General features: G+C 40.6%; 1 pseudogene; it reads left to right on the top strand.

The window, feature by feature from the left end:
- The first annotated feature begins 17,969 nt into the window (after positions 1-17,969).
- Positions 17,970-19,176, top strand: LOC125094407 (hsc70-interacting protein-like; annotated as a pseudogene).
- The last annotated feature ends 4,349 nt before the right edge of the window (positions 19,177-23,525 follow it).

The following is a 23,525-nucleotide window of genomic DNA, read 5'->3' as shown; positions in this document are numbered from 1 at the left end:
TGGCATCATCGTTTTGAAGAGAGAAAGACTGGGTCCACCCCGTGTCTCTGTGAATGGGACATGGATAAACACAGTGACCGAATAGAACAGAGAAGCCTGCTTGTAGTAAGGACTTCATCATTGTGACTGGTTAGCCTCCGGTCTGCACACTTAGCCCATCTTGAAGTTGGGTAAGCGCGCAGCTGCATCCTGAAAGCAGCCCTTAGCTCTCTGTCAGGCTTCCCTTCTCTATTTCAGTCCCATCTGTCCCCTCTGGCACATACAGACTGCGGTCAGGTCCGGAGCAGAGCGATTTGCTCCTTTGCCCAAAGGCTCAAACGTGCATTTAAAATGAAATTCACTCCATCACTATTTCTTCCCGGTGTTTCTGAGGACACGGCCTGATTTAGATTCGGGCATTAGTTGGCTCAGAATCCAGATCCTTTGTTATTCAAACAGAAAGTACAAATAATTTCTACAATCTAATCTAGAAAGGATAAAATTGTACCTGAGCCACCCAGACATAAATGTCACTGATTCATTCTCCCATATTCTTAGTCATGCATTTATTGTCTATTTAAGTCAATCAGGTAATGATTAATAAATAAATACACCCCTTATTATATGCACACCTTCTTTGAGAGCGAATTCTCCAGGCGTTCAGACAAGGATCCTAATGACATTCCTCAGGCCATTGCCTTCAGGTCCTCCTACTAGAACACTGAGAGTTCTCACTTCCTGTTAAATAATTGTAACATAAACAGTGCCTTGGCCCCAGGGAGGAAGGGCTCAGCTCCTGCAATGCACAGCCTCCTTATCTGGGAAGGCCTGCTGACTCCTCAGCCCAGCAAGGGACAACAGGCTGTCCCGACAGCTCCTGCTTTCCCCCTTTTCTCCCTGGAGTCTCCAGGCCCCGTATGTCCTCCCAGTCCCGCTGCTAGCCAGCTCTTCTGTTTTCACTTCTATTTATCTCTTCTTGGGTACTCACTTTGCTATTACAGTGCCACTCAAAAATATTATAGTGAAATAATATATTCTTGTCTATGTGCCAACCTAGCAGATACTGAAGGTCGCAAAATTTGCCACGCTGAAATTAAATAAAGACAGAACTCAAGATGAGAAATTTAGTGATTACTTAAGTAGACCCGAGCTTCTCTTCTGTATTACCTGAATAAGAAAATACAGAAGTGTTTCTTAATTTTCCTTGTTCACGTTTATTTTCTGCACTATTTTAAATAAGGTATGGCTTTAAAAATAACCTAACTGTGTGTGGTGAAGGATGTTAAGATTTACTGTGATGATCATTTCACAATAAATACAAATATCAAATCCTTATGCTTTGCACCTGAAACTAACCATGTTATATGTTCACTTGTATTTCAATTAAAAAGAAAAAAAAAGGTATAGCTAATTCTGTGAGTGAATCCTCTGTGTAAATGGTCCAGTTTAATATGTTGTTTCTGGTACCAAAAGCGAATGTGTGGCGAGTCAAATATTATCTAATATGCTACCCTCTCCAAAGCCTTACCTTAGTTTCTTCACATGCGTAATGAGGAGTCAGACTTCATGAACACAGAACTTCCTTCTAAGTCTGGAATTTCTAGATCTCTGCCTTTTATAAGTGGTACCTGAGGCCAGGAATGGGGTGATATACCCCTCACTCCTATAAGTAAGTTAGCCACACTCTTCTACGCTAACATTGGGCGGTAGACATCCTTTACAGTGTAAGGAGTTAGTTGGACAGTTAGGCAGTCAGGGCCCCCACCAAGAAAACACGGAGTCGGAAGAGCGAAGGTAAAACAGTAACATCCTGTTTTGTAGCTTAGACAGGACCACACTGACATTCTGCTTTGCAGTTTTTGCAGAAATGAATTCTGCAAAATGTCCTAATTTAAGACAATTAACCATAAACCATAAAAACATTTGTCAATATCATGGGCAAGGGGCAGTGAGGACATAAGCCCCCAGATGTCTCCTAAAAAGCCATCAGCACATGGACGTTAACCAAATAGGTAGACAGATACGCGATCAAAGCCCAGATTGGCATGCCTCAGCACACACTGATTGTTTTAGAAAGTTCTGCAAAAGTGTTCCTAAAACCCCCTAAACTTAGAAACTCTGAGGGCAATCCTCCCAGGCCCGCCTCCCTCTCTAGGAGCTTTACACTTCTGCTCAGTAAACTTTGCTTTGCTGACCACCACTCTTCGTCTGGTCTACTCCTTTCTTCATTCTTTGAAGCGGCATGACCAAGATGGCGGGCATTAAGGGGACGCAAATCCTGTAACAATAGCATTTAACATATTTTGTTGGGACTATTTTCACATTTAATTTCCTTTCTAGTCTATGGCTTTCTTGACAGACAAAATACTTAACATTGCTCATCTCTATATACCTTACACCATGACAATTTCTTCTTTTTTTTTTTTTCCCCACCATGACAATTCCTAAATGGTATTTAGATATATAACACATCTAAATATAATTGACCACAATCTAGGGCAGGAGTCTATACTATGACTCCATTAGCCAAATATCACCCACTGACTATTTTTGTAAAAAAAAGAAAAAAAGAAAGTTTTATTGGAACACTGTGAACTCATTCCTTTACATATTGGCTGCTTTCTTGCAGCAACAGAACTGAGTAGTTGCATCAGAGACCATGTCCTTGCAAAGCCTAAAATATTTACTGTCTCTTTCCAGGAAAGTTGGCTGATGCCTGATTTAGAGCACAAGAAATGAATTCTTCTTTAAGTAGCAGTCTGGGATCACCAGCATCCCAAGGTTATTCCGTGCATTTCTACTCTGTTCTCCCACAGTCCCCTGGACATACTTCTTTTCCAAAATGTATGACAATATACGTAACCTATCTTTCCCACTAGACTCGGGGGATATCTAAGCTTTCTGGGACCCTGTGTCTATAGGTCAGGGGTCTCTTTTAGCCACTTTCTCCTTAGGAGAATTTTGGAAAACCTAGAATACTTTAAAGTTGAGATCTCACATGTTACATTAGAAATTTAGATTGGCGCAAAGGATATTAAATTTTTGTGCAGATGTGAATATTTACATAAAATAAACCTGTTACATCCACAAGAATGTATACTCCAAGTGCTTGATACCCCCTGTCATCTGTCTAAGGAGATTTTGGCTCCCAGTGAGGATGGAGAAAGGAAAAATCACCTCTTTGCTAAGGATGAGAATGAGCTAAAGAATCTATGAGGTCACAGGTTGGGAGTCCATCAGACAACTGAGATGCATTCTACCTGCTGAGCCAAGATCCGGGGGTCACAGGTTCCTCTGAGGAAAGGCAGGACCGAACTGAGCTGATTGACATTTGACATAGCAGTGAGAATAACAGGGGGTGGTCTGAAAAATGGAATCCTTTTTTTTAAGATTTTATTTATTTATTTGACAGAGAGAAAGAGAGAGTGAGAGAGAGAACACAAGTAGGGGGAGTGGGAGAGGGAGAAGCAGGCTTTCCCCTGAGTGGAGAACCCAATGCGGGGCTCGATCCCAGGACACTGGGATCATGACCTGAGCTGGAAGCAGACGCTTAACCCACTGAAGCACCCAGGCTCCCTGAGAAGTGGAATTCTAATGGTGAGTGAGTTTGATGTGCCTCCTGAGGGCACCTACCCACCAGCTCTGTCCTTGGACCTCTACCTAGTGCTTATAGGAAAGATCAGGGCAGGGGTTGGGCCAGCTGCAAAGGGGCTCAAGGAACTTTTGAGATGAAGGATCTTTTCCATATCTTGTGTTGACAATTACATGATTGATAAAATTACCAAATTTGTCAAACAACCTGAGGGTTTTGAAGGGGCGAGGGGTTGGGGGAGCCAGGTGGTGGGTATTAAGGAGGGCACGTATTACATGGAGCACTGGGTGTGGTACAAAAAACAATGAATTCTGTTATGCTGAAAAGTAATTAAAAAAAAATGAACCACTTAAAAGAAATGGATTCCATTACATATAAATTATTCTTTAACAAAGCTGAAAAAAATCAGGGCACCCAGGTGGCTCAGTTGGTTAGGAGCCCCACTCTTGGTTTCTGTTCAGGTTAGGATGTCAGGGTTGTGAGGTTGAGCCCCGCGTGGGGTCTGTGCTTGGTGAGGAACCTGCTTGAGACTCTCTCTCCTTCTCCCTCTGCTCCTCCTCCCTGCTTGTGCTCATGCTCTTTCTCTCAAAATAAATAAATAAATGAATCTTTGAAAAAATAAAGGTGAAAAACCCATAAGTTTTTGGTAAAACAAGTAGGAGAATTTTATGAACCATATGATACTCCTTATGTAATTTTCAAAACATGAAAAAATACACACTATTTTTTATGGATACCAACAGGTACTGGAATGAAAATCACCAAATTCAGGATGGGGCCACTCTGATGGAAGCAGGGGAGAAAATGAACTAAGGAAGACATAGTGGACATTGCCTGTGTTTTTCACTGTTTCTTCAAGCATTCATATCATGGGGGGAAACCATACAGGTGTTCAGAATATTTTTGTAATTAATGGAATTAATCTGGATTTAGATGCACATGGCACAAAAAAATTAAATAAGTAGTATTGAAATTGTCTAAGACAAAAAGGGGATAGTGATAGATGAAGGTGGGGGAGGGGCAGGCAGACTAACCCGTTCATTGTGTGGGTTTTTTTTTTTTTTTAATGTCTGTGCATCTCAGATAGAATCCTTCTCATTACTTTCTGTGCCAGTGCACTGTGCCCTTCTTCTTTGGTTAGGAAAACCAGACCCCCAGTGAGGGTTTCCAGTTTTCCTTTGTGAATGTGAAGGGGATCTAGAGGTTGGGTCTACCAGCTCACTTGCAGCTTTGAGGAGAGACACGCATTTTAACCCTTTGGCAATAAAAAAAAAATGACGATATTTGGACTGTAGTTCCCTGGATTCCTAAAACTTGTGTTCTTCACCATCATGGGACCAGTACAAAAGTTACTCAGCAAACTTCTTCCGGAGGTCCTCATTCTACTGAATAAAATTTCCCTCCTGAGCACAGTCGTGTCCTGCCACTTTTGGTCATTCCATTCCCTCTGTAGTGTGTAGATGGATGTGGAGAGAGCTGCCAGTCAGTCATATGAGAAACTCCCTTCCTCTTTCCCTTTCCTCCCTCCTCTTTCTTCTCTCTGTTCTCCTTTTAGCCAGAATGGCAATTGTGATCTTGGCTAGGCCTGATGATACCCATGATCTTTTCCCATTCCGTAGTACATTTTTCCCAAGACTCTTACTGCAAAGGCCTCCAAAATAGAAGAATTTGCATTTTAGAATGTTCTGGAAATAGATTTAAACTTATTTTTGTGCCCACATCTCACTTTTCTGGTGGAAAGTAAATTCCACCCATTAATAGGGTGCCTCCTCCCCTCATGGGCACACACCACAGTCCTGGGAGGTCCCTGTGGGCAGTGCTCATCAGTTCACACCTGCTGAGATCACAGCTCTGTCAGCAGGGACAGTCCCTCAGCATCGGGAGCCCTGTTGCCATAGTTCCAGAAGCATGTGGAACTGGGCACTGACCTTCCATCCCCACAGGGGCACCAGGCAGTCCTTTCCTTGAGCTCTCAGGGTTTTGTCACCAGCCCTAGATACTGCCTCTCATAGCAATTAGTTCTTCCATCTTCCCCTACATTGAGAAGCCCTTATAATTATGAACGATCCCTCCCTTTCCTTCTGTTTGTCCTCAACGCTAGTCGTTCTCACCCTCAGTTGCACCCAAAGGCCCTCCTTCTTTTTCCTTCTCTCTCAGCGGGGAGCATCAGCTCTTCAAGGAGCTTAATCATTCAGGAAGGACGGAGAGAGCTTCTCACTGCAAACATCCATTCTTTCCTGCTATGCACAAATCTCCAGGCAAGCGGGTATAATGGCCTGGTCACCTGCTTGTAACGCGGAAAAGTGAAACAACAACCACAACAAACACAGGGAAACAAACATGAGCTGATCCGTATTCTAATACGTTACCCTGAAACACAAACTGTAGAAATGATTCCTGGGGCCCCTGGGTGGTACAGTTGGTGTCCGGCTCTGCATTTTGACTCAGGTCGTGATCTCAGGGTCTTGACTCAGGTCATGATCTCAGGGTGGTGAGACTGAGCCCTGCCTCAGTCTCCAGGCCAGTACAGAGTCCGCTTGAGATTCTCTCTCCCTCTCCCTCTGCTGCTCCCACTTATGCTCTCTTTCTAAAATAAATAAGTAAATCTTTAAAAAAAAAACGAAAGAGCAAGAGAGAGAAAGGATTCCTGAAGATAATCACTGTACATCTTTTAATAACTCACCCCTGGGTGGAAAAGCACTTATGAAGTTCTCTAGTCACTTTAGACAATTACTTTTAGGATCAAACTCTTCTACGTTACACTCCTCTGCTCTGCCACATTCTAGTTCTGACATCTTGGGTCCCTCGGGCAGGTGCTGTGACGAGCACCCCTGACCCTCCTTCAACGGACTGGTTGCCTCAGCGTAGGAGCTTTCTGCAGATAACTCTCAGCCATTGGCCCCTTCAAGGATTGCCTCAGCTACAAGAAAGTTCCTTGCTCAAGGAGATCCCTTTTCCCAGGGTGATCCACATTCAGTGACTGGCACTGGGCCGTAAGGCCTGGCCCTGCTTGCCCAGCTCAAGGTGGTTCTGAGAGGCAGTCTGACGGCAGAACTCCCTGGTTTGTGGAGGCCCTCCTTGGGGCTGCGCCATGGCTTCAAAGTCTTCCTCTCGCTCTGTGCGTTACTCTCCCCCTCTCCCTTTCACTTGTCCCCTGAGAAAAACAGAAACACTGAAATAAAACAACAGCATTTCTTTGGGGTCTTAGACTTGCCATGTGCAAACAATCCAAATCATGTCTCATTGAGGAGTAAAAGCCAGTGGTCTTCGTTGGCAAACTGCAAATTTGTAAGTTAAGAGACTTACAAATTGTTTTCCAAAAATTATGATTGGCAGATGTAATGACATATTATCCCTTATTGGTATTCTGAGCGCATTAATCCCAGTTAATAAGAAAATGCATTTTGTGGAGTGTTCAGTTCTTACGAAGAATGGAGGCGTAGCAGTCCTGTGCTCAATCATAAGCTTCCGCCCAGTTCATTATTTTGATGTGATATTTGTTTAAAAAAAAAAGGATAAAGTTGTTAATCTCAAAACAGAGTCTCTCCTTTCAGAGGTTTTACACAGGTTTACAGGCTAGTGTTGATGGCAAGGTGCTCTTAATATACATTCTTCATGTGACATTCCATCTTAAGTCTGCTTCTCAAAGCAACACGTCTTCAATCCAAACCCTCGTTTGTATCACAGTCCTATAGGAAAGATGAAATGAAATCATACATGTCTTACTCTTGTGCCTGGCATATTATGAGTCCAATAAGTGGGTGAAACTGCTATTATTGCAGCTCAAAACTCATTTTGCTCAAGGATGTTCTCAACCAGTCATCCTCCTCTATTTCTAGTCAAATCTATATTTCTGTCGAGTCATAATCCACAAGTGGAAGGCATCTTTGCATCCAAGAGTGAGGGGAGAGTCTACAGAACCAGCTCATCAAGAGGACACAAAGTCTTTGAAAAAACAATTTAAAAAGAGGATGCAAAGTCTTTCCATATAGTGGCTGCTAGGTTTCTTTGGTGACCATATGTTGCAGTGATTCTGCGAACAACGGGTTGCATTATTTTTTTCTGAACTGAAGTAGGGCATTCTGATTGTGATACGACACTTGAAAAAATATTTTCATTTTGCTGTCAAAATATCGTTTGGAAAAATACTATACCTTCATTAAATTTATAGAATGCAAGAAAGCAAGCGAGCAAGAAGTTTATAGAGTGATGGGTGACTGAAGTAGACAGTCCAATGCCTGAATATGTTTTGGTTTTAACATCTTCCCTGAAAGATCCTTGGCCCATTGTGACGCCTTGAATTTGACTGTTTTAGAGTAGCTCTCTTCCTTCTTCATGACAAAATGAGAGTAGAGGTAGAGCTTATTTTTCTCCAATTTCATGTGCACGGCCATCTGCTTGCGAACTTTCTGGGATGGCATTTCCAGGGTGCCACGTTCATACTTTCTGATCCACTGTGTCTGAGCTGGAGTTCAAGAATGTGCATTTTTTGGGTGCCTGGGTGGCTCAGTTGGTTAAGCAACTGCCTTTGGCTCAGGTCATGATCCCGAAATCCTGGGATCGAGTCCCGCATTGGGCTCCCAGCTCCATGGGGAGTCTGCTTCTCCCTCTGACCTTCTCCCCTCTCATGCTCTCTCTCACTGTCTCTCTCTCTCTCTCTCTCTCTCGAATAAATAAATAAATAAAGTCTTAGAAAAAAAAAAAGAATGTGCATTTTTTTAATAAGTGCCCCGGTAATTCTAACGCTCGCTGTGAGGAACACTTGCATAACAAATGGCTCTGTGTATTTGGAAATTACTTCATACCGAGAATAAAGAAGAAGGAATAAGATTACAAATACATTAAGTCTAATTTGCCACACCTAGGATTTCACTTAGCGTCCTGTGGAACCTACATGAGACGCTCTTGAAAGGAATCCAACAAACATCTGTCTCACAGGCTAAACTTGTCATGACATTCTTATTATTAGGTGATTGTTTATGTTGTGAAGAATGGCTTGATCTAGGTTACAGCACTTGATTTTTTTTTCTTACCTCAATGACCACTTTGCTCAGTCTTGGTTGAATTTTCCCAGCCTCCGTGACAGTGTTTCAGGACTCAGTTTTTGGTCTTTTTCACTCCCGAGGTCATTCATTCTCATGACTTTGAGCGTCATCTATTAAATAATAATTTCTAGGGGTGCCTGGGTGTCTCAGTGAGTTAAAGCCTCTGCCTTCAGCTCAGGTCACGATCTCAGGGTCCTGGGGTCCAGCCCCGCATCAGGCTCTCTGCTCAGCAGGGAGCTTGCTTCCCCCTCTTTCTCTGCTTGCCTCCCTGCCTACGTGTGATCTCTCTGCCAAATAAATAAATAAAATCTTTAAAAAAAAAGAATTGTTTGACATCGAGATTTAACTTACAGTCTCCGCAGTTCCTCAGCCTTTGACTTATGTATCTTAGCAAATAGTAACTCAATTCATCTATTATCTCAAGACTCTGAAGTCATTTTTGACTCACATTTTTTTATCTCCCTTGGGGTCTACATCAAATGGATCTCCAGAACTGTTGGCTCTACTTTCAAAATATATTTGATATCCAAGACCGGATGTCAGCAGTCTGTTCTATCCCCAATGCCGACTTTCCACCATTGTTTCATTGCTATTACCTTAAAAAAGGTACCTGTTTATTACCTACGTTCCCCACTGGTTCTTCTTTTCTTGACTTTTCTGCAATATATTCTCAGCTGAGCAACCAGAAAGATCCTATTAAAACATATCAGGTCATACTGAGACCCTCCAAAAGTTCCAACTTACTTGAAATGGAGTAAAATCCATGTCCTTGCCAGGTGTCTTAGACTGCTTGGGCTGCCACAACAAGAGGCCAATAGACTGAATGACTTAGACAACAGAAATCTATTTTCTCACCTTCTGGAAGTCTGCGTTCACTGTGAGAGGCCTCTTCTTGGCTTACAGATGGTCACATTGTAGTGGTAGAGAGAAAGAGCAAGATCTTTGGTTTATTTCTTACAAAGACACTAATCCCATCAGACTAGGGCCCTGCCCTCCTGACCTCAGCTCACCCTGATTACCTCCCAAAGGCCCCACCTTCTAATCATCACATTGGAGGTTAGGACTCAACATAGGAATTTTTGAAGAACATCAACATTCAGTCCATAACATCATGGCCTATAAGACACTTCACAATCTGGGCCTTCACCTTATTTTCTCTTTTTTCTGCTTATGCAGATCCATCCAGCTCTGTATCTTTGCTCCTTCTTAAACCCACACAGGGATGATCCTGACTTGGGGTCTTCACACTGGCTATTCGCTTTTTCCTTCCATGGCCAAATGTTTCATCCCTTTACTTTAGGGAGGTATCTGCTCAACTGTCTGTTCATCAGAGATGACTCCTCTTAGTGCAAGAATACCAGGAACACACCTCTGGTCAATGTTGGGTTTCTTAGCTTGTTGTAGTGAGAGGAGCAGCACACCATGGGGACCCATGTGTATACCAGCAAGGGGGTTTGAAAGGGCTCACCTTTGTGTTATTTGGGGGTGGGGATTATTTGGGGGAATATTCAGTGAAGCATGGTTTCACTCTGAAGCTGCCAGAAAGTGGGAACTATTCCATAACTGAATACATTAACAACTTTGAACCAGGAGCAATGAAGAGAGAGGGAAAGCTATAATTGGCAAAAAGTCAATAAGGATTAGTTACTCATGTTAGCTGGATGAGGGGATGTTTGGTTATTTTAGTGATTTGCACAATGTACTTGTTTTTATCTGAGCTCAGACATGGTTATTATTTGATCTTATTCTGATCTTGCTTTAATATGGTTACAAGAGTAGTGTTGTTTGAGTTTAGTTGTAAAACTTTGTGTGTTCAATAGGAGGACACAGTGAACACTTCCAAGCTGACAGTAGTCAGGAGCTTCTTTTTTTTTTCGTATTCAATTTAAAATACAACTTTTTATTGTTTCTTTCCCCTTAAACTGCTTTAGTTTTACTTGTTATTTTCTTCATAGTACGTGTCATTTATCACCATAGTACAACAAACATATTATTCATTCGTCTATTATCTATATTCTCTTTTTTCTACTTTAATTTAATTTATTTTTTATTTAAAATTTTTAATTATTATTGATTTTTTTTAAAAGAGTTTGTTTATTTATTTGACAGAGAAATCACAAATAGAAAGGCAGGCAGAGAGAGAGAGAGAGGGGGAAGCAGGCTCCCTGCTGAGCAGAGAGCCCAATGTGGGACTCGATCCCAGGACCCCGAGATCATGACCTGAGTCGAAGGCAGCGGCTTAACCCACTGAGCCACCCAGGCGTCCTCATTATTGATTTTTAAAAAAATTTTTTAAATTTCTTTTCAGTGTCCCAGAATTCATTGTTTATGCACCACACCCAGTGCTCCATGCAATACGTGCCCTCCATAATATCCACCACCAGGCTCACCCAACCTTCCACCCCTCTTCCCTCCAAAACCCTCAGTTTGTTTCTCGGAGTCCAGAGTCTTTCATGTTTGTCTCCCTCTCCAATTTCCCCCAACTCACTTCTCTCCATCTCCCCATGTCCTCCATGTGATTCCTTATGCTCTACAAATAAGTGAAACCATATGATAATTGACTCTCTCTGCTTGACTTATTTCACTCAGCATAATCTCCTCCAGTTCCGTCCATGTTGATACAAAAGTTGGGTATTCATCCTTTCTGATGGAGGCATAATACTCCATTGTATATATGGACCACATCTTCCTTATCCATTTGTCCATTGAAGGGCCTCTTGGTTCTTTCCAGTTTGGTGACTGGCCATTGCTGCTATCAACATTGGGGTACAGATGGCCCTTCTTTTCACTACATCTGTATCTGTGGGGTAAATACCCAGTAGTGCAATTGCAGGGTCATAGGGTAGCTCTATTTTTAATTTTTTAAGGAATCTCCACACTGTTTTCCAAAGTGACTGCACCAACTTGCATTCCCACCAACAGTATAAGAGGGGTCCCCTTTCTCCAAATTCTCTCCAATACATGTTGTTTACTGTTTTGTTAATTTTGGCCATTCTAACTGGTGTAAGATGGTATCTCAATGCGGTTTTGATTTGAATCTCCCTGATGGCTAGTGATGATGAACATTTTTTCATGTGTCTGATAGCCATTTGTATGTCTTCTTTGGAGAAGTGTCTGTTCATGTCTTCTGCCCATTTTTTGACAGAACTATCTGTTTTGTGTGTGTTGAGTTTGAGGAGTTCTTAATAGATCCTGGATATCAGCCCTTTGCTGGTATTGTTATTTGTGAATATCTTCTCCCATTCCTTGGGTTGCCTCTTTGTTTTGTTGACTATTTCCTTTGCTTTGCAGAAGCTTTTGATCCATATTCTTCTACATGTAAATTCCACAAGTCGGTATTTGTTTCATTGTCAGCACCTTCGTATTCTCCTAGAACATAATAGATGTTCAACATGTATTTGTTGAATGAATTTATTCAATAACTTGCTAATTTTCATAAACACAAGTTATAAAAGAGCCCCAAATCTCATGACCAAATATCTTCACAGTGTATGAAGTTAAATCTAATGAAGATGTAAATAAAGACACACTTACAGATGGGCATCAAAAGATGTATAGTAATGATTGCTGTGCTACTAGAAATGGTGGTGTGACTTTTATGACAACCCAACTATTTGCTTATCTATTACACAAAATATAATTGGCTTTTTTTTTAATCCCTGCAAGTAAAATTGGGATTAAGTTAGCTATAAAAGTAAATTTCCCAATTATACAGAATGTCAAAGATTGACTAGTTACATACAGATAAATGATTGTGTAATTTGCCCAATTTGATAATATATTTTCATATTTTTTTTGCACACCCATACAATGAAGTTTTCTTTGAGTAATTTTCATAAGGAAGTGAAAGGAAAGAAACTTGCTTTTATGAATCATAGACATAACCTATATAAGGCCACTGCTCACGGTACTTTTTCGTTACACTGCTTGTTCTTAAAATTATGTGTGTGTGCCCACTCTTTTGCACATGTGCACATGTGTATTCATCCCCTATGTGTATGCATGCGCTCCTTACTTGCCACCCAATGAGCTGCTTACTAGTGCATCTAATAGAACTGAATGCCCTCCTGCAGATGCTCCCAGACAGTGAGTGCCGGAGAGACACTGTCTGGACCATGTCTGGGTCAGCACACCCTCAGTTATGAAATTAGCTTCTGTTAAAATTTCTGCAGCCAGAGCTTCCTAAAATATTTCCTTTTCATTTCTATTTTCCTCTTGAAGTCTCATTATTATTTCTCTTTTAGGAAAATAGTCATTTTGACCTGATATAAAAATTGAAAACATAGGATGTGAGCGATTAAGGCAATGAAAAATTTAAGCCCTAGGGCTTCTAAGCTCTATGTCTGTATGATCAGAGTAAATGGAAGAACTAACCTAGGAGATTGGCCAAATCCGAGAAGAAGAAGAAAACATATTAGCCATCACGTATTGATACCAGCCCAATGCACTAAATGCTTTATATTCATTGTCTCCTTTAATTTTTATAGCACTGAGATTTCCAATTCCTATTCTAAAGACCAAAACAAAACAAACACCACTTCAGAAGATCAGAAATATTAGATCTCATCTTGTAAATGGCAAAGTCGGAATATAAACTATGGTAGACCAAACAGCAACAGCATAAAAAAAATCCCTGTCCTAATCCCCAGAACCTGTGAACAGGTTACATTACATGGCAAAAAGGACTTAGGTAGTTAAGATTTTTTTGGAGGGGAAGATTATTCTGAAACCCAACGTAATCACCATGTCCTTATAAAAAAGGAGGATCAGAGTCAGAGAATAGATGTGACTCCAGAAACAGAAACGTGGTTTAAAGTGATATGTCTTGAAGATGAAGGAAGGAGCCATATGCACCTTTAAAAACTTGAATAAAGGTCAACCAGAATTGGTTTGCTTTCTAATGCATGAGGCTTCTAGAAACCAGAAAAGGCAAGGAACAGATTTTCACCCAGGGCCTCCAGCAAGAACACAGCCCTACTGACACTTGGATTTTAGCCTTGTAGAGACTAATTTCAGACTTCTGACCTCCAGAATTATAAGACAGTACAACTGTCTAACTACTATCAAACTAGTAAGTTTGTCATCATTTGTTACAGCAGCAATTGGAAACAAATACAGAAACCAAGGTCTGGCTCACCCTTCTGCTATATTGCCATATGATAAGATGTGTATTTTAACTGACTCACCAACTGTTTGATTAGTTGAGGCAAATCAGTCTGAGGAAAAGCAATAATCTCTCTCTAATTAATGTAGGTCACACTGCCTCTGTGTATTTGGAAATTACTTCATGAAATATGGCCTCTGTTTCTGTTGTATATGCAAAGGCAGTGTGTTCTTTCAATGAGTTGCTCGAGATAAAGTTATTTAAATGCTCTGCCCAAAATAGACCACTAATTCATTTAAGGATGCATAATAAGCTATTTTAATACTGTATTCAGTCATCCTTTTGTACTTATTGTATAACTGCTTAACCTGCTAGTTTTATCATGCATATTGATTTGGCCACTCAAATTAATCCTTTTTTGTGTATATTTTGAAAAGTATGAAGATGAAAACCCAGCTATAGTTAATGCATCAACAAAATAGATTCACAGACCAGGATAATTCTAACTGTCTTTATCAGCAAACTTCTGTTAGCAGGTATCTTGTTAAGAGGATTAACATATTTTCCCAAATTCCAGTCCCTCTAGTAAGGGCACCTACAAAACATCCATCTTCAGGGGAGAGATTCACAGTGTGTTATTTCTTCCACTTCAAGACATGGAGTGAGAGATGGAAACTTCCTGAAGGAAGATGATAAATGCCTCCCGCTGGCAGTACCTCTTTTCATTTATCCAGTTCTTACTGAGCACTTAATCTGCATTATAGGAGCTGAGATTACACTGCTGTGCAAACTTCACAAAGAGTGGGGTTTACTTTCAACTATGTGAGATTAGAAAAAAAAAACAGAAAAAGAAAAAAAACCGCAAACATAAGAAAACATAAGGATCAGAAGAAGTTCTATGAAGAAAGAGTGGTAGAATTGAAAGTGAATGCATTTCTGAGACCACCATATGGCTTAACACAGAAGAGAGGAAAAAGAAGTGGAGAGATCACTATCCCAGGGTTAACTCATTTCATTATGAATAATCATGGGGAATTCAAATTTTATGTAAAGGAAAAGGAGAAAGACCACTAACTACAGATCTTCCATACTGGCTCATCTGTTTACTTGACAGAAGCATTCACTAATATTCTTTTCACCACAGACCCTCTGTCCCAGTGACTGTATCCCACAGGGACAATGGCAGGGAGACAAACACTTCAATGTAACATGCTAAATTTGTCCCTCAGCAAGAACCAGTGTCTTGCCATAGCTTTTTGCCTCTATCATTCAGTTGCTACGGAGCCATCCGAATGTAGCATGTCCAAGAAAAATACCATCAACTCAGAAGTTGGCTCTGGTTGTTTGATCATTAGTACTCCTTCCTTCAGCATCATTGAAACTAGTCACTGTCTTTCAGAGAAACCCCTTTGAGGCATTAAAAAATACATTCGCAACTTCCAAGTGGAGTTTTAGCTCCCCTTCAGCTGAAAAGTGCTATAATAAATACCTGGAAAGGAAGACTTGCCCTGTTGAAACCTTGCCCATTCTCTAGAGAAAAAATTGCAGGTTGTTTATGTACCTCTAAAAGTTTTAATAAAGAACAACCAGAGTTAGTTGGTTTTCTACCGGTACTCTTTAATTACATAATATGTGGCAATTTGGAGGGTCGTCTGACATTTCATCATTAAGCAACCTGATAATAAGGATTTTATATAAAAGGATACTGTTAAGTCGGTTATTTATTATAGCTCCCTGGAAACAAGTGACAATCAAAGATAAGCCTGGTCTTGCATAAAGATGCTAAGAAAATATTTTTTTCTTTTTGGCTTTTCTTGGTCTTTTATCATTTTTTTTAACTTGGTAGGTATCAACTTGGAATCCTGTTTATAGTCGTGATTCAATAACCCCCTTGAGGATTTGTCTGACCCACTAGCAGTCTTGATCTCTCAGGGTCTTCTGGTAGGTTAGGGGGACAGAAAGAAATGTTTACTACTTTCATTGTTTCACCCAGACAAAATTTAGGACCCACGGTGACCACCCAAACACAATCTGTTTTTTGTTTCTTCCTTTTTTTTTTTTTTAAAGATTTTATTTATTTATTTGACAGAGAGAGAGATCACAGTAGGCAGAGAGGCAGGCAGAGAGAGAGGGGGAAGCAGGCTCCCCACCAAGCAGAAAGCCAGATGCGGGGCTTGATCCCAGGACACTAAGACCATGACCTGAGCTGAAGGCAGAGTTAGTTTAACCCACTGAGCCACCCAGGCACCCCTGCTTTTTGTTTCTTATTGAGAAAAATAATGGGTAATTTTTCCTTTAATTTTTTAACATGTTAAAAGCTCATTTATACATACATATATTAACTTATTTTATAAATACTCTTCTAAACACTAGGGAAAAAGCAGTGAATAAAATTACACAATTCCTTGAGCTCATGGAGGTCACATTCCAACAATGATGTTCTCTTTTCATAGGAATTTGCTAATTATACATGTTCATCTACTCTTCTTCCTCATTGCAGATATGTGACATTTCACTTAGAAGGGGCTTAGATACCTTGGAGAATCTTACTTGATTGCATCTTGTTTGCTGAGAGAGGGAACAAATTATTACATAGGATAGTCAAAGACATCTCTGGGCCTCAATAGAGCATATCCCCAGGAATTTTTCTATAACAGACAGTTTTCTTTTTACTGCCTGTCATGACTCAGGATTCTGGTTGCAGAAGACAGAAATCAAAAATCAAAAATCAAATTAGCAAAGCAAAAGGGTGAATTTAGTGCCTGAAAGAACTGGGGGAGGGAATTTCAGGGGTGGATCACTGAGAGACACAGGAGTTGCAAATAATACTGAAATCTCTCTCTCACTTTCTCTCTCTGTCTCCTGTCTCTTTCTCATCAGACTGGAGATGAATCACAAGACACCGAGTCTAGAAGTGGCCTCTTTAACATCCCAAAACCTCTGAGCTATGCAAGGCTTTTGGAAATAGAGCATCCAGATCCCTCTTTCAAGACTCTAATCACTTCTGTACATTAGTCTCATTCTATCCTTGTACAATTTCCCCGCATGTGTCTCTCGCCTCTTGCCTGAGGACCCAAGTTCTGTTTTTGTTATGTGCCTCCCTGGGACATATCATGTGACCAAGACCACATTAAGTTGGAAAGACAGGAACCATTCCCAGAGAAAAAGATGTTGTTTCCTGCAGAGGTGGAAGTGGGACATTGGGTAGGAGTTGCCAGAATCCCTCCTACAGTCTCACTGCTCAGTAGAGTTCATGGGCAAGGATCATCCCTGCAACAAATGTATGAGAGAAGATGGTCCTTGTTCACCTTGGTGCTCTTCAAAATACAGTTGCATGAAGATGGGTTCCCACTCTAGCCTCAACAGCTGGGACAGTGCGTGGTACCTGGTAGTTAAAAGTTGGTTGACTGAATGAGGAGGAAACTACTGGAGGATATTGTCCATGCAAATGAGAAAGGCGAACGAGAAAGAGAAAAGCACAAAGTCTGAGAACCAGGGATCCAGGATAGAATGTGGAGGACAGCAATTTCCAACACAATGGCAAAACAGTAGGCCTTGAGATTCACCGACTTAGACTGGGCAGATCTGAAGGCTTGGGGAGAAACCATAAGAAGAAGATGACATGCACAGACACTCAATGTACTTAATGTCTGAATATATAAAAAGATTTTTGTAGTCAGACAAGAGTTTTGATAAATTAGTGATAAATACACACACACACACCAACAAAAAAAATTAGGAAAATGTATACTTGGGATTCCAAAGAACATGAAAACAAAAAGATATGAAAAAAAAAAAAAAGAAAAGAAAAGGTATTCAAGATCTATGAAATGGCCCCATTGCCAATAACATCTGTGTCATCACAACAATGTAAACAGTGAGTATCAATTTCCCCAAACTTTAACCACACTCAACACTCAGAGAACAGGGACATGGGTATACCCATGTGTATGGTGAGACTGTGGCTAAGGAGGGAGAAAGACCTAAATCATTATTATCCATATCTGGAAGCCAATATGTAGGGCTTAACACTGAAAAATCAAGAAGGAGCAATGTACACATGTTATTAATGATATAGAAATAAATGCAGAAGTGGTCAGCTACACGAAATAAAAGAATTGCCTCTTAGGAGCAAGATCCGTGGTTGGGGGAACAGGAAGCAGGCCTTATATAACTATGTGACTCTCTAAGCTGTGCATGTGAGTAATTTTAATAAAAATTACATTAATCTTCCACACGATCACGCGGAGTTAGTACCCGCGCCTGGAATCGGGTCGCAACCTCAGCCGCGCCTGCCGCCTGCTACTGCCTCCGGACCATGGACCCCCGCAAAGTGAGCGAGCTTCGGGCTTTCGTGAAAATGTGTAAGCAGGATCCGAGCGTTCTGCACACCGAGGAAATGCGTTTCTTGCGGGAGTGGGTGGAGAGCATGGGGGATAAAATACCACCTGCCACTCATAAAACTAAATCAGAAGACAGTATCAAGGAAGAAAAACCAGATAGTAAGAAGGCAGAGGAAAACAAAGACAGATGAACCATCAAGTGAGGAGAGTGATCTAGAAATTGACAATGAAGGTGTGATTGAACCAGATACCGATGCCCCTCAAGAAATGGGAGATGAAAATGTAGAGATAACCGAGGAAATGATGGATCAGGCAAATGATAAAAAAGTGGCTGCCATTGATGCCCTAAATGATGGTGAACTACAGAAAGCCATTGACTTATTCACAGATGCCATCAAACTAAATCCTCGCTTGGCCATTCTGTATGCCAAGAGAGCCAGTGTCTTCATCAAATTACAGAAGCCAAATGCTGCCATTCGAGACTGTGACAGAGCTATTGAAATAAATCCTGATTCAGCTCTGCCTTGTAAGTGGCGTGGGAAAGCACATAGACTTCTGGGCCATTGGGAAGAAGCAGCACATGATCTTGCCCTTGCTTGTAAACTGGATTATGATGAAGATGCTAGTACAATGCTGAAGGAAGTTCAACCAAGGGCCCAGAAAATTGCTGAACATCGGAGAAAATATGAGCGAAAACGTGAAGAGCGAGAGATCAAAGAAAGAATAGAAAGGGTTAAGAAGGCTCGGGAAGAACATGAGAGAGCCCAGAGGGAGGAAGACGCCAGACGACAATCAGGAGCTCAGTATGGCTCTTTCCCAGGTGGCTTTCCTGGGGGAATGCCTGGTACTTTTCCTGGAGGAATGCCTGGAATGGCAGGGGGATGCCTGGGATGGCGGGAATGCCTGGGCTCAATGAAACTCTTAGTGATCCGGAAGATCTTGCCGCCATGCGGGATCCAGAAGTTATGGTGGCCTTCCAGGATGTGGCCCAGAACCCAGCGAGTATGTCAAAATATCAGAGCAACCCAAAGGTTATGAATCTCATCAGTAAATTGTCAGCCAAATTTGGAGGTCAAGCATAATGCCCTTATGACAAATAAAGCCCTTGCTGAATGAAAAGCAACTTCGATCACCTAATGGATGTCGCAATAATACAAACCAGTGCACCTCCGACCTTCTCATGAAGAAAGCTGGGGTGCTGTGAAGAGAATCCCTACCCCTCTGCTCCCCATGCAACTGAAACATTCTACAATTGTTGCCATTAGGGTATTCATTCAGATAATGTTTTCCTACTAGGCACTACAAACTTTAAACACTTTTTAAACCTTAAAAATATTTAAAAACATATTAAAAGGGTATGTTAGTCCCTAAAAAAAAAAAATTACATTAATGTATCATTGCATGTCAACTATATTTTGATTTTTAAAAAACATATTAGGGGCACCTGGCTGGTTCCATCAGTTGGGTGTCTGACTCATGATTTCGGCTCAGGTCATGATCTCAGGGTTGTGAGATCGGGCCCTGTGTCTGGATCTGCGTTCAGGAGAGATTCTTCTCTCCCTCTCCCTCTGCCCCTTACCCTATTCACGCTCATGTACTCTCTCTCTAAAATAAATAAATCTTTAAGAAAACTACATTAAAAATATCTAGAGTAGTTATCCATAAAACAGTTTTTAAAAATTAAGAAAATAAACATCCTTTTCACTCTGGAATGATGCTTATATCAAAATTATCACATGTGTGAATATTTACTTATTAAATGTTGAGAAATAAAATGTACTCTGTGTTTTTTTTATTAGAAAAAAATCTACGGTGCCTCTTCCCATTGTTGGCCACCTTTGATACTAAGACATTAATTGATAATTTTCAAGCCATGTATTTCTACTTTTATACTTGTCCTCCTCCTTCCTCTCACACAAAACAAAAAGCCATTTTTCTATTTTATAGGAGTCCTATAAACTTTCAAGACTTCCTTTAACAAAGGAGTGACTGTCTCATGATGATTGTCAGGTGGTGGACAGCTACGGAGGGGAGGTCTGATGCCCACCACCACCAGGACTTCTCCAGTCACTCCACATGACTCATCACCTCCCTGATCTGCTTCTAGTAAGGCAGACTTCCCAGAGAACTCTGGGGAAGTGGGCAGTTTTGATACTGGTTTTGCTCCCTGGATACTCTATTTCCAAAAGCCTTGTTGGTGTTGGTGTTGGGATGCTCAAAAGACCACTTCTAGTCTCAATGTCTTCATTCATCTCCTATTAAATTTGACATGCTTCCTATAATAAGGAAGTGCTTTTAGCACATTTTTGTAATGAATGTGCTTTGAACAACTGGTCATCCAACTTTTTATCTGTGAGGAAAGAGAAAGGATAAGGTAGAAAAGCCGTGTGAAATATGGCAGATGGACACAGAGCTGTGTTTGTCATCTCCGAGAGCACTGGGTGTCCTTGTTTACATATCCAAGTGTATTAGTTTTCTATTGCAACCGGGACAAATTACCACAAGCTTAGTGTTTTACACAATACAAATTTGTTAACAAATTTGTTATATCTAGAGCTCATATCTGACATGGGTCTCACTGGGCTAAATCAAGTTACCAAGGGGTTGTATTTATTTCTGGAGGTTCTAAGGGTGCATCTGTTTTTTGTTCATTCAGGTTATCAGCAGAATTCAGTTCCTTGTGATTGTAGGACTGAGAATTCCATTTTCTTGCTTGCTATCAATTGAGGGCCATCCCCAGCTTCTAGAAGATTCTCACCTTCCTTGGCTTAAAGGCCCTATTCCTCCACCTTTGAATCCAGCAATGGCAAGCCGAGTACCTTTCACGTGGCATCTCTCTGTGATTCTCCTTCTAATCTCTGACCCTTCTTTCTTTGTCCTTTCTCTCTCTGACCAGAGCCAAGAAAGATTGTCTACTTTCAATGACTCTTTTGACTCCATTGGGCCCACCCAGACCATGCAGGAAAATCTCTCCGTATCGCAAGGTCCTAAATGTTCACTACATCTGCAAAGTCTCTTTTGCATATTCACAGGTTCCGTGGATTAAGATGCAGACATGCTTGGGAGCAATTATTCTCCTTACCACGCTCAGTTTGGGGGGCAGAATTAGAATGGTGAGAAGATGGAGGAGAGGAAAAGTAGCCGCTGCTGCGCTGTGTATGTGTGTGTGTGTGTGTGTGTGTGTGTGTGTGTGTGCAAGAACACATGCATACATACAGGTTATCATTAGGAGTAGCCATCCTTTTAAAGCTTTCAATTGTGCAAACAGAAACTTTAATAACAAAAGATTATAAACACTGTGTTGATGTTGCAAAAGACAGCTCCCCTTGCCTGATTCTTTCTTCTTTAAATTCATTGGACTCCACTCCATTGTGTGTGCATGGAGTCATTAATTACATACCATTCTGGCTGAGTCCAAGTGCGAAGAAAATCATCTCTATCCCTACTTCTGAATGCAAGAGGTCTAAATTGAAACTCTAAGATGCACCACTTTTTCGGAATTGTATTTTCTGTTGAGGAAAGAGGTTCAATGAATTTAATTGGCTGTTCAATGGACTGAGGAATATTTAACGGTTAACTCCATGGAGACGGACCTTCTGTACAGCTGTGGCAAGCATCTTGAATATAGAATGAAATTTTGTTTACTAGATTGCCTCTGAGTCACAGTCTAAGACTCTTTGAATACTACATTAAGTTAAAGCGTACCTATGTAATATGAGTACTGGTTGGATTCTTGTTAAGCTAATTAATATTATAAACCAGACTTTAAGAAAATATGTGATAGATCTATGGGAAGAAAGTGACTTATCTTTCACTCAAATAAGTACCCTAAAATTACAGTTGACACAAACAAGCAATACTCACATCTTTAGTTTCTATACATAAAGTTATTTAAGTGCATGTAGTAAATGTGCTTAATAACCGTGGTGCTTTTAATTTTTAATTTCATTTTACAGGTTTCAAAAACTTTAACATGGTCAGCTTTACAAGCATTACCTCAAAAAGGTTAGAAAGAATTCAACCTGGCTTCCACCCTTTTCTGGTGTAGACTGTGATTACTGAGATTTTCCTGAACATGAATCAGTAGGAGAAATGTTTTCAGTATTGACTGCATTCATGGATAAGATTCTAGAAATTATTTTATACATTCATTGCAGTTTACCTGCACACTGATATTTATGAGACTGGGAATCATGTAAAAATCAGACTAAATTTCCACTAATACTTTTTGGAAGTTTCACTCATGAAAGAATCCTAAGCCCTTATGACGATTTAAATAATAAAATCATGGCATTTTGCTTTTTAAAATGCTGACTGAAAAAGTGACTCATCTTAGGAAACATTTTACATGGGCAGAGCTGTCTCTATGAGATCAAAGTAGTTGCGATCACCCCAGGTCTTGCGATCTTTATAATTAACTTCTGCCTTTTACTATAAGTAACAGACGTGCTTTGACCAGCCAGGAATGGCGAAAAATAAAAATTATCATGTTTGACATCTCCAGGAATCAGATAGAAAGATCATGCTCTATTTCAGAGCTTCTAACCAATGGATTACAGATGTTCCGAGAGTCGTTAATCAATCCCCTCAGGACTTGCTCTCGTGATGTCTTGGGCACGTGCTAGCTCTGCCAGTTCTGACCCAAACCAGAGCGCACTGCTCTGTGACTGAAGGGCAGCATTTATTTACAAAGGGTATGGCTTCCTTGTCACCTGTTTCACTTCCAAGGAGCTGGCTTCTTTCATATCCTTTGTTTCCTCTTTTTTTCTAACGTCCGACCTTGAGGTTCTCAGGAACTCCAGTGAAAAGATCCATTAGGTCGCAAACCTTCTTTCCGGCCTAAAAAGAGGGGGAAAAACCCAAGATATTAGGAACAGAGAGTGTGTCGCCCACACAGAACAGCCTTCCATGCCCTATATGGATGCTGAAAAGAACCCACATCTGTAATAGACACACATTCTAGCCCTTGTAAGGAGACTCGATAACTTGGAAAAAGGAGAAAAAGATGAGGGATTGCTGTCTTTACGGAGGTAGAACTAATAGAAATGATGAGACTTTTAAAGCCTGATGAGGAAAAAATGAGATGAGGTAAATCTTTTCTAATATTTCAAAAGCAGTGGGAGACATGTGGGACCTCTTTGTATTTTCTGCTCAATTTTGCTATGAACCTAAAACTGCTCTAAAAAATAAAGATTATTAATGAAAAAATATGTATTTTCAAGGAAATGGACTAGATGATTTTAAATTTTATATAGAAAAGCAGACTAATTCTATGAAAGAATTCTACGTCCTTATGACAAGTTTATTATAAAAAGCATAGCATTTTTATATTTTGCTTTTTAAAAATGTTTTCTCTTGCTGATAAAAGAAATGGGTCATTTTTCAACAATCTTGAAGAAAACACAAGGGTGGAGGATATAGAATACATGATTCCCTGGTTCTCAAAGAGGAAGTCATAGCCA

Source organism: Lutra lutra, chromosome 2, assembly GCF_902655055.1.
Source record: "Lutra lutra chromosome 2, mLutLut1.2, whole genome shotgun sequence".
In the NCBI taxonomy this organism is placed as follows: Eukaryota; Metazoa; Chordata; class Mammalia; order Carnivora; family Mustelidae; genus Lutra; species Lutra lutra.
This window is presented reverse-complemented; position numbering and strand designations above follow the sequence as displayed.